Source organism: Lynx canadensis, chromosome C2, assembly GCF_007474595.2.
Source record: "Lynx canadensis isolate LIC74 chromosome C2, mLynCan4.pri.v2, whole genome shotgun sequence".
Taxonomy (NCBI): Eukaryota; Metazoa; Chordata; class Mammalia; order Carnivora; family Felidae; genus Lynx; species Lynx canadensis.
In genome coordinates this window covers 142,331,968-142,345,139 of record NC_044311.2, presented here as the reverse complement: position 1 = coordinate 142,345,139, position 13,172 = coordinate 142,331,968, and the positions used below count along the sequence as shown (strand labels likewise).

At 35.5% G+C, this 13,172-nt stretch overlaps 1 pseudogene; it reads right to left on the bottom strand.

Annotated features, from left to right (window-relative positions):
* Positions 1-6,208: 6,208 nt before the first annotated feature.
* On the bottom strand, positions 6,209-6,561 carry LOC115522942 (annotated as a pseudogene).
* Between the last annotated feature and the right edge of the window lie 6,611 nt (positions 6,562-13,172).

Genomic DNA, 13,172 nt, shown 5'->3' with positions numbered 1-13,172 from the left:
TCACCATAAACTCTGTTCCTTTTGTTATGTCTCCTTCCCCAATTCCTCCATTTCCTTCTTTTTCTTTTTTTTTTTTTTTTAACTTTTATTTATTTATTTTGAAAGAGAGAGAGAGAAGGGGCAGAGAGAGAGGAAGAGAAAGAGAACCCCAAATAGGCTGTGTGCTAATCTCTCTGAGATTTAGGTGGGGCTTATCTCACAAACCATGAGATCATGACTTGAGCCCAAATCAAGAGTCAGATGCTTAAGCGACTGAACCACCCAGGTGCCCCTTTTTCCTTCTTTTTCTTATACTGACCTTTGTGGTTACATTAGGTCCACACAGATAATCTAGGAAAATACCTCCATCCCCAAATTCCTATGTTAATCACATGTGCAAAGTCCCTTTTGTATGTAAGATAACATCATACATCATATTTACTGATTCGGGAGATTAAGGTACAACCTCTTTTTTTTTTTTATTTTTTTTCAACATTTTTTATTTATTTTTGGGAGAGAGAGAGACAGAGCATGAACGGGGGAGGGACAGAGAGAGAGGGAGACACAGAATCGGAAACAGGCTCCAGGCTCCGAGCCATCAGCCCAGAGCCTGTCGCGGGGCTCGAACTCACGGACCGCGAGATCGTGACCTGGCTGAAGTCGGACGCTTAACCGACTGCGCCACCCAGGCGCCCCAAGGTATAACCTCTTTAGAGGGCTGCTGTTCTGCCTGCCACACCAACCTATATCATTTTCCTTCTCCCTGAAGAACTGTTTTTATTTGTTTGTTTTAACCTTTCTTGCAGGACAGGTCTGCTGATGATGGCTTTCCCCAGTTTTTATTTGTCTGAAAAAAGTCTTATTCTGCCTTTACTTTTGAAAAATAATTTCCTTGGATATGCAGTTCAAAGTTGGGAGGTTTTTTTCTTCTTCAATACTTTAAATATTTTACTCCACTTTGTTCTTTCTTACATGGTTTCTGATGAGAAGTCTGCCACAATTCTAACTCTTGTTTCTCTAATAGGTAAAGTTTTTTTTCTTTCCCTTCTTTCAAGATTTTTTTCTTTGTTTTTCTGATGTTTGAATATGATTTTTTCCATATTTTTTTTTAAATTTTTTTTTCAACGTTTTATTTATTTTTGGGACAGAGAGAGACAGAGCATGAACGGGGGAGGGGCAGAGAGAGAGGGAGACACAGAATCGGAAACAGGCTCCAGGCTCTGAGCCATCAGCCCAGAGCCTGACGCGGGGCTCGAACTCACGGACCGCGAGATTGTGACCTGGCTGAAGTCGGACGCCTAACCGACTGCGCCACCCAGGCGCCCCATCCATATTTTTTTTTAAAAGATTTACTCTGCTTCTGTTATCTGTGCCTCTTGGATCTATGGTTTGGTGTCTGTCACTAATTTTGGAAAATTCTTGGCCATGATGACTTCAAATATTTCTTCTGCTCCATTCTTTCTTCTGTCTCTGGTATTCCATCTATATTTATGCTACATTTTTTCAAAACTACCTCATAGTTCTTATATGTTCTGTTTTCTTTTTCAATTTTTTCTGAGTTCCAGTTTTTGAAGTTTTTATTGATGTATCTTCAAATCTACTGATTATTTTCTCCACCACGTTCAGTCTGGAGTTCACCAAAGTCACTCTTCACTGCTGGTATATAGTTTCCAGTTTTTCTTATATTCCATTAATCCTTTCTTATAGTTTCCATGATTCTGCTTACTTTACCCATCTTTTTTTTGCATATTGTTTACTTTTTCCATTAACTCTTCACACATTACTCATAGTTATTTAAATTTTCTTGTATAATAATTCCAAAATCTGTATAATATTTGATTCTGATCCTGATTCTTGTTTTGTTTGTCTCCTCAGACTGGAACTTTTTTACCTTAAGAATTTCTTGTAACTTTTTTTTTAAGCCCAGTTGATATATTGGATAATAGGAGCTAAAATAAAAGGCACTTCATGTCAACCATTTTTCAAAATGGTTACTTTTACTCTTCTCCCAGCAAGAGCTACCAAGGAATCTTTTTTTTTTCAGTGTGAGAACATGTTGGGGTTCCTGTAAGTAAAACCCATGAAACCCATGTCCCTAAGAATGTGGCCATCAGTAGTTTTTCACTCATCCAGTACCAAAACTTCAGCCATTCATCAAAATGATTATTTAGATGTTCTTACTAGTTTTTGTCTTCTGCTACGTCTGCTCCAAGTAAGCTGATGTCTGCTGTTGATTCTCTGCATTTGTCTGTCCCCCCAAATGTCAGGGTAACTGTTTGTCTTGTGGCCTTAATTCTCTGGTGGATCCCAGAAATGTCACTGATTTTCAGTTTGTTTACTTAATTTTATTTTTTGTTACAATGGTGAAAGTAAGCAAAAACTAAATGTCTCAGAGTATAGACCAAACTGGCATTGATAATATATTAAGCATAAATGTAGCAAACAATTAATGTACAGGCTATCATGACTTAAGTAATTTGAAAATGAACTTTATGAGGGTACCTTGTTGTTTATATTTTTCTCTAGTACACAAGGAATAATTCTTTGGCAGACTTGTGACTTAGCTTAATTATCAGGCAGTTTTATGCTGTTAAGGTTTGTCTCAATACATTTTAAAGTATATATTTTGAAAAATATTCTGATGAGTAGTAGGAGAACCAGAATTTACTAGGGGGAAAAAATTCTCATAAGGAAGTTAATGATTGAAGTTATTTCTGGGTGGGTTGTCATAGCGTTGATAACTAGATATCCGGAAATTTTTCTTTGCCCTATGCGTGGTCCAGAAATCAAATTCTCAAACCAGGACACTGATACTTCAATTGACAATTTCCCTTGTGTTATAGGGTTTTAGGCTATAAGACTGTGGTTAGAATATCTACTGTCGCTCCTTGAATGAAGTCTTGAGCACAAATCTAACAGGTCTCAGGTAAGTTGGAAAAAGTATCAACAAAAATGTGCCCACCTTATGGCAGAGTAAGTAAAATACCTTTAAAAAAGACTACATTCAACATGGAACAAACATGGAAATCATGTAAGAATGCTAGAGCATAAAGACAGGTATAAGGCACAGAAATGACAAAAGAATTCATTCTGGAAGAAAATGTAACTCAAACAGAAAAACAGAAGAAAGTTTCCCCCATATGTTTCATGCTAAAGACAACATAATTTTAATGAGGGACCACTTCAAATATGAGATGATTAAGTGTGAATGAGCTGAAAGGAGAGATTGGAAAATTAAGTGAATAGAGGACCAAAGTGGTGCCATTACAGAAATGATTAAATAGAAATCGTAGGAACAGATTAGACAGTGTGGAAAATACAATTAGCAACAGAAGAAAGCCATAGAAGTAGTCTCAATAAAATGAAGGGGGAAAAGCAAAGAAATCAAGAAGACATTACAGTCCATGGCATATACAAAATGTTGATCCAAAATCAAGATAAATGTTGTAACTGAAGTGAAAACCCAACAAATGGAACTAATAATAATAATAATAGTGAAAATACTTCTGAAATTAAAAATAGTACCCACAAATCAAAGGCACACCGTTTTCAAGAAATTCATTAGAAGAACCAATTTCACGACATTCTGGTAAAGTGATTGGATTCCAAGGATAAAGAAAGAATTCATTAGATATTCAAGAAATGACAAAGGGAATTAATCTGATTAGGCTCAAATACCTCCATGGAAAAAATGAAGTGCCAGGAGATAATAGAACAATATTTACAAATTTTAAGGGAAAAGCATGTCTCGAGAATATTATAACCAGGCGAGTTATTATCCAAGTACAAAATGGCATATTCAATAATGGCATACTCAATCATGAAAAACCTCTGGGAATATATTAGCCCTGATCCTATCTTGGGATGAAACTACGTAAGAGACAAGTGAAGAAACCAGTGTAAAAGAATGGAACAGTGAACGCTGACTCCATGTATACAAAAAATAGAGAGTAAATATGTAAATTATACATAAAGAATGCACATTTATGCATATATCACATAGAGAGGAATATTTTCTAGAAGGTAAATGAATCAGTCCATTAGTAAAAAAGTAATATATTAAAAAGAATAATAATTACTTTAATTATTTTTTAATATTTATTTATTTTTGAGAGAGAGAGAGAGAGAGAGAGAGAATGTGAGGTGGGGAGGGGCAGGAAGGTAGGGAGACACAGAATTCAAAGCAGGCTCCAGGCTCTGAGCTGTCAGCACAGAGCCTGATGCGGGGCTTGAACTCACAAACTGTGACCTCATGACCTGAGCTGAAGTCGGACATTTAACCAGATGAGCCACTCAGGCACCCCAAATAATAGTTACTTTTAGATTAGTATTTCCTAATAAAGTTTTTAAGTTTCCCTAATGCATAGTTTGGAACATGGCAGAGTTTAACAATTCTGTAAGGAATTTAAAATTTTTGTTAAAAATGCAGTAATTCTTTACAGTTTCTAGGAAGGCAAATTTAGTGGTATAAACTACCTAGCTTTATGAAATATAGAACATCAATAGAATTCATCAGCACATATTGGGGGGTTTTAGGAAAAATCTCGTATAAATATTCTAAGGTTCTTAGGTGGTTTGGAAAACGACAGAAGCAAAGCTCTTACGAATACTTAAAACTGTGTGGTTAGCATCTTACCCCCAGGGCTGGGCATTAATTCAGTGGTTATTTATTTGGAGCACAAAGATACAAGGCCATATGCTAAGACTTTGACAGTCTCCGTTCTTCAAAACCTGAACTTCACATTTTACTACAGGACTTTCACATATATGGTTTCAAATCAAGGCATCCTGTTCGGTTCCTTAAAGTTCTCACAGGTATCACTTACTGTGAAATTCCCATGAAGTGTAAAGACCTTTTCGGTATAGTGGTTCGGCCAAAGAGCAAAAAAGGTGGAACGTGAGTTGTACTCAGATGCATTGTTGGGTTTGGAGAGGCAGAAGTGAGGGCGGTGGCGTTATAAATTTGGAAAACGGTATGGTAAAGGCACAATGGACGAAAAACCAGCTTCTTTAAAGTGCTAGAGCCAGGAGGTCATGAAAGAAACAGTGGAATGTAATAATGGAGGAGTAGGTGGAATTGGGTCTAATTGTCAAGCATCTTGAGTGCCTGTACCTAGTTTGGATTGTTTTAGTACAGGAGCACAGTCACGGCAGATTTTAAGAGCCTATATAGGATCAAAGGAGGACAACGGTGTTGTGAAGATTGGCAGTGGATGTCGTTCATAACTAAATGCCTTTATTAATTAACTCGGAGTCCAGATATAACCATGTGCATGAAGACAGAGTTGTTTTCCACCATTCATTGGGGGTCCTGACAAGAAACAGATTTATCCCTTCATCTTCTTTCGGAAGCACAACAATGTTTAAATTTTCTTGTCATATTATTATTTTTCTTTTCTCATCTTCCCCCCACTCCTTTTTGTAACTCAAAAGTTCTTTTCCATTTCTAGATCAGTTGAGTGTTCATTTATACTTTTTTTATGGTTCTACTTAATTCCTAATAATACTTAGTTCTCTAATCCATTGGGAATATGTTTTGTTAAATGCTTTCAAGTGGGGATATATTTTTATAGCAATTGGAACATATTTAGGGAATATTCTTATTTTTCGAATATACTGGTGATCTATATTTATTGTTATTGTTTTTTTAAGGAAGGGATAAGTTCTGAGTATTTGTTATCCTTGTTTTACATATAATTGTATATTTACATAATCAATTTTTAATAACAGCTGTGTTTCACAACTATCTTGGAACAGAACTCTAACAATTTTTTAATAGTTATGGCAAGCCAGTACAAGTCAGCCACAGCACATCACTGCCCCTAAGCCACTAGGAAGCCTTAAGATTGTAGTGCCCACTTTATGACGCTGGCCAAAGAGAGACAGCCATAGAGCTGCCACTGGTTTGTTACAGCATTTTGTTTTGAAACATTTGGGAGGAAGCAGGGAAGGAATGTTTAGGCAGACTGCTACCAAACTTCACCTAAATTCAGCTATGCCCTGATCTTCTCCCAGGGGGGAAGACTGTCCTGAACAGAGATGACAAGCAGAGGCAGGATACAAAATACATAGTTGGAATCTGGAAAGGTATCAGGGTGAAGTAGATAACATAAGCCTACCAGAGCATCCAAATAAAACATCCATCAGGGCAGAAAGAGGCGGATTCCCCAGCAAGGGCCCCGCTGCCCTTTCCAGGAATATGAGGGGGGGAGCTTCTGCTAGAGGTTTCCTACTGTGCCTTTGGTGCCATCACCACATCCCAGATGTTGTCCTCGGCAGAAACAAACACCGCTCCAGGTAGGATTTCTTTCTGTTCCAATTCTTTAATTGTTCTTCTATTTTTGTTTCTCTAACAGTTGATTGTGAATTGCCTCCTCGGTCTGAAGCATAAACATTTCTCCTACACCTTCATATACATTACTGTTATTCAGCAGGCATAATCTCCTTATCTGTAAGATGTGCATGCTTTTTCATTCTGTTTAGCTGTTCAAGCCGTACGTCTGCAAGCTTCACCTTCTGTTGAGTGTCAATAACTTTGCTTTGAAGCTCTGCGAAGGTGGTCTGCAACTCCAGATCTGCCATCTTGGTTTACCTTGAGCACCTGCACAGTGAGAGAAAGCCAGAAAGGGGTATCTTTACTATTTACTACGAATTTTTACATGAGGATCTATTTTCAGTATATACATTTTCCCCCATCTATCTCATTGAGACATTTGTGTTCCATTTCCCAATCACACACTGGACATTACTAGTTTCGTTGTCTGTCTGCTTAAATACCTTCCTACCCATAATGAGATTCATGGACCAGTAGCATCAGCATCTCCTGGGAGCTTATTAGAACATTGATTCTTAGAGCCCAGTCTGACCAAGCGAATTAAAATCTACATTTTATAAAAGATCCCCCTATAATTTGAATGAGCGTTAAAAATTTGAGAAGTGCTACTTACTAGATTATAGCTCATTGAGAAAAGATTATATATCTTGCTCATCATTATCTCCCTTTTCTTCGGGCAATGACTGGCATATAGAATTTGCTCAATAAATATTGAGCGAATACATGAATTAGGCATTTTATTTTATTTTATTTTTTAATTTTTTTAACGTTTATTTGCTTTTGAGAGAGAGACAGAATGTGAGCGGGGAAAGGGAAGAGAGAGAGGGAGACACAGAATCCGAAGCAGGCTCCATATGATATATATCATATATATATGATAATTATATATGTATATATATGATAATCATATAATATGATAATTATTATATATAATATAATATAATATAATATAATATAATATAATATAATATATATCATGTATATGATATATATATATAATAAGGTATCTGTGCATTATTACTTAGAAACATAAAATTTTAATGATGTGGAGACAATTTTGAGGAGCCTTATGAGTATTTATGAGTGCTTATAGTAAAAGAAAAAAGAAGTGTTAATTGTGACTTGCTCTTATTTTTAGAAAACTTTGTACAACATAATCCATGGCACGTATTTTTACCACAGCACCAAATTTACCCTAAGTGCACATACAAGTTGAATTTAAGACTTTCCTTTCGCACAAGACATGAAATCTATGGAAATGTAACTTCAGGAATCTACACCTGAACCTTCCATCTGTCTGATGGGGCTTTCTTTCTCTATATTCTTGTCGTCATTGTCCTTATTTCTTTTGTGCCACTTCTAGCTTAGTGTCTGTCTGTTACTATAATGTTATTTCCTCAAGGGCAAGAACGTTTTTCCAACAGTTTTGAAACTTCAGGCTGAACATATACATTTATTGATGTATTTCATTCTTACCAGAAAAGGAAAACTGTTCATTTTATAAAGATCTTAAGGGCACTTACAAATACTTTATTTTCCAAGTTAGGTCATTATTACGCTATTATCAGACACAGCTTGTTACTCAATATCTCACCGTAAATAAGGCATCAACTGTCACATTTATTTTATTGTTATGATTAGTGAAATAGTCATAAAAACTAAAAAAAAAAACACACACACAGAAAAATATGTTTACACTACTTAAAACAATTACAAAGACATTACATATACTTCGTTACTGGATGCCCAAAATAACTTTTTCAGGTAAAATGTCATTATTTTGGTTATTCCAACCATATGCAAAAATGAAGAATGGGGTGGCTAAGCAACTAACTAATAAGTTGTGGAGTTGAGACTGAATTTTGAATTTCTGACTGTAAATTTCAGATCATTTCATTGTCTAATGTGACATACGATGTGGTGCCTAAATCAGAAGGTTAAGTGATTTCTTCACAGAAGGAGTTCTGGAAACAAAATAAAGGAAAAGAAGCAATGCCTGGTTTTTCTGGAAATTTTATTATGTGTTACAAAACAATTACAATAAATATTTTTCAAGATAAAACATCAACTTATCAATAAATTATCTTCTGTTGAATCATTAGTTTTCTTATGTGAGCTCAAGTATTCTTATAAGGTAAGAACACCGTGCAAAAGATTTAATTTTAGTTTTACTTAAAGAATTGATAGAAATATTAACTGCCCTCATATTTAGACATTTTCTTATTGCAAAATTCCAGACAAGATCTTTGTTAGATTGGTAGATATAGAGCCGACCTGGCAGCTGGTCTGGGGCAGGTCACCTATTTCACTGATTGAAAGATGTCATCATTTATTTTTTTCTTTGTAAACAATTTTTTTAACGTTTATTTATTTTTGAGAGAGAGAATGCAAGTGATGGAGGGGCAGAGAGAGAGAGAGGGAGAGAGAGAGAGAGAGAGAGAGAGAGAGAAAGGGAGGGGCAGAAAGGGAGGGAGACAGAGAAGTCCAAGCAGGATCCATGATGTGAGGGCAGAACTTGACACAGGGTGAAAGCCACAAACTATAAGCTCATGACCTGAGGATCAATCAAGGGTCGGATGCTTAACCGACTGAGGCACCCTGGCACCCCTGAGTTCATTTTTATTAAAGAAGAAAATCTTTTCATATGCTCAGCTGTCACTCTGAAGACATTCACATTTCTTATTTTTCAGGAGCAAATAATTTTGTTTACTTGACAATAATTTATGATCCCAAAAAATGCAGTTCAGGAAATTACTAAAATATGTTAAAGAAGATGTAATTATTCCTGGATCTCATATCTAATGTCTCACAACGGACTTGTTTTAGCAAATAATTTATGAAGTGCTAATATAAAGAAAATTTCCCAAAATATGTCTAATTTCATCCATGAAGTGAAGAAGCTATAAATTATAAAGTGCTTGCTGAGAATTAATGGTTAGTGAAAGAATGCCAACATACTTTTTCTTTCCATGAGTGTAGGTATACTGATAATTTAAAGAGCATTTATGTGTATATGTACATAAATGTATATATTTGCATATGTATGTAAGAGTATTTATGTGTACACACACACACACAGAATGGAATGTTGTTCAGCCATCAAAAAAAATGAAATCTTGTCATTTGCAATGACATGGATGAAACTAGAGGGTTTAAGACTAAGGGAAATAAGTCAGTCATAGAAAGACAAATTCCATATGATTTCACTTATATGTGGAATTTAGGAAACAAAATAAATGAGCAAAGGAAAAAGAGAAAAGGAGAGAGACAAGCTAAGAAATAGACTCTTAACTGTAGAGAACAGAGGGGAGGGGGGAGGGGGGAGGGGATGAGTGAAACTGCGATGAGGCTTAAGGAGTGCACTTGTGATGAGCAATGGGTGATATATGGAAGTGTTGAATCACTATACTGCACACATGAAATTAATATAACACTGATAACTACACTGGAAATAAAATCAGAAAGAAGCAGTTCTTATACAACCATCTTGAGCATAATCTTAGAATTATGACTTTAATTTACTTTCCTCTGCCTATTCGTTTCCTATTGCTTCTGTAACAAATTTCCCCAAACTTGGTGGCTTAAACAACAGAAATTCACTCTGTCACATTTCTGGAAGCTAGAAGTCCCTTTGGGGTTCCTAGAGAAGAATTTGTTCCTTACCTTTTCCAGGTTCTGGTGGTAAGTGGCATTTCTTGGCTTGTGGTGTAACATTATAATCCTTTCCTCCATGGTCACATTGCTTTCCCTTCTTCTGTCTGAGTTGTATGATAAAGGGAGAACAAGGTGATGGAATTGAGATTAGATGTAAGGAAATGTGTGTAGGTTTGATGAGGACAAAGCCCTTGTTTATTTTGCTCACTGACACAACTCAGGCATCTAGAAGAGTGTCAAGCATGTATAAGCATGAGATAAATATTTGTTGAATAAATGAATGAAATCTAATGCCTTGAAATATAAGTTGGGCTTGGAGGCACATGAAAACAGGAGTGCGGAGAGAGAGAGAGAGAGAGTGAATAATGGTAAGATTAATGGATTGTAATTAGCAGAGACTAAGGAGATACTTAAATATTTAGATGTGGGTGAGCTACTTAACAGTTCTGAGGGGTTTTTTAACCTCAAAAATAAAATTGCGATATAGAGTTACATGTAGTCACTGCAATAACTTAAGAAAAATGCTTAGCACCATGCCCAGCACATAGTGAGAACTCTCCAAATATTCTCTGTCATTGTTGTATACGGGGGGGGTATGTATTATTTTCATTTTAAGTCCTAGGCTTCACAAAATCTTGTTGGTATCACATATGTCTGGATATTCCTATATACTATTGCCAAAATAGTACTTTTATGATTAAAATAAAAGATAACTTATTAAATTGAGAAGAAAAAAATTTAGCTAAATACAGGGACTTAAGTTTAAGGGGTTCCACAAAAATCAGTGTTCTTTCATTATTTAAATTCCAAATTGGCATAAAACCACCTTCTAAAATCTTAGCATCCTAGAGTATGTAAAATCTTTCTAGAAGTTTCTTTATTAGGTTATATATTTTACCAACTTGGGTCTACAAGCACTGTGAATTACAGCCAACCATAGTGGTTGAGGGCATCAGCTTTAGTAGAGTGGATTAGATTCCATGTAACTAATACAGATCTCCCCGAGAGATATGCAGACTGATTATGGTTGTACAGATACATAAGGAGGCTGTGTTCTTCAGTTTCTCCTGTTCCCTTGCCATTTCTCCATCATTCACTTTTAATTAAAAGATTAGTGGAGAGTTTTGAAAAAAAAAAAAAAACAAGACAGGAAGTTCCTGTTTCCTTCTATGGTTTCAGGTACTGTGGTTTTTAAAAGCAAGAACTTCTTGCCAGAAAGACTTGGATAAAATACAGATCTCATCTTTTCATATATGTGGGGTTTTTTTTTTGATGTGTATATTGAAGTACTAAATCAATAAGTGCTATAATGAAATTTGCTCTGTATTTACTGTTTTTAGGTAGGTATCATTTTTCCCATGTATTTGATCTCTTTTTTTTTTTTTTGGTATGTTTATATTTAATGTCAGGTTCTTGATTGCAACTAAGTTAGGTTTGTATGTTGAATCTCTAAGTTAAAGTTGGTCAGACTTGCTCACCCTATGTCCTAGTTATAGCCAATAGTCTTCAATATTCTCTTGATCTTCTTCATTCAGTTTAGCTAATTACTGAACTCAGTTAAATAGATAAGCAAAAAATACTCAGGTTCTAAGCCCGGGAAGATATGAAAATTTTGACGTGATTTGAAAAGAGCACTGGATTATGACATGGGAATTGGGTCTTTACTGTGATTTTGCAGCTAACACATTGGGGTTTTATTTCCTTATGCTTTATATGAGAAGTTAATCTTGAAGGTTTCCAATGTTCCCTCCAATGTGAATATTCTACAGGGGTTGCATGAATATGGATTAATTATTTGAGTTGATCTAAGAATTTTTGCAGGTGTAGCAAAGTCCCCAAAGAGAGTGGGAAAGAAAGGCTAAGACCAAGTTTGACTATGTGTGTGTGTGTGTGTGTGTGTGTGTGTGTGTGTGTTTCTGTTTGAGAACAGGACAAAGGGAAAGTCTAGAGCCAACCCAGGTGCATTGATTACTTTCTAGGCAACAGGTAAATCCTAGAAGATTTCAGACTCATTGTTGTCAGGAAGCAGCTGAGGAAAGTGCAGAAGGATTTTCTTCAGTCAGGAATAAGGCTGAGGCAATTTTATTGGTGGCCTCTATTCTTGCCTCACTCTTCAATTCCCTCCACAGAGCCTTGAAGACAAAGGCAAAGAGGAGGCATGTCTCAGCCATGCCTCACGAGACATTTACCTCAAATCACACAAAAAGGAAATAATTTAGTGGTAACTAATTAAATCTCCAGTTCTTTTTCACTTTGTGTGATAAACAAGCATGAGTTTTAAGAAGTCCTAGATTGAAGAAGCCACTTCAAAAATCCCTTTTAAGAAAAAATATCTACATTATTTTTTACATACATTCAGATAAAAATATTATATGTGTTACATTTGATAATTATTATCTTAAACAACACAGATTAATAGTGATTCCGTAGAACATATTTGAACGCCAAGTATATTTTAAGGTCACTGATTTTATTTTAATGCTAATGTGCATGAGTGTGTGTGTGTGTGTGTGTGTGTGTGTGATGCCAACAAGATTTTTTAAGCCAGACACTTAAAATGAAAATAATACATATCCTCCTCTATATAATAATGACAGAGAATATTCAGAGAGTTCTCGCTATGTGGTGGGCACTGTACTAAGCATTTTTCTTAAGTTAATGAAGTGATTCCATGTAGCTGTATATTGCAATCTTATTCAAAAATGTTAAGGAGCTCACCACATCTAAATATTTAAGTATCTCCTATACATACACATATATGTATTCACCCATATATATACACTCATATATATATGTACTCATATACATGTATACATATATCTAGATATATATGTATACATAGATATATGTATACATAGATATATGTATATCTAGATATATGTATACATGTATATACATGTGTATATATGTGTATATATGTATATATACGTATATATGTGCTCATTAAACCCAGATATCTGGGCTTAATGAAGAGAATGATATCTCTTGCCTCTGTAATAATACCAGTGGGAAAGGAACCATGTTAGAGTGGTGGGACAATATTCTAAACAGTTTTCCAGGCTGATTGAGTCCCTACCATCTTTAGCACAAGGTTTTCTAGAGCCTTCTTCTTGTTATCTTGGCTCTATCAAGCTAGAAAGGAGAAGAGCATGGAGGAACACCTGCGGGGCATTTTTATGGACCAGGTTCAGAAGTGATTAATATC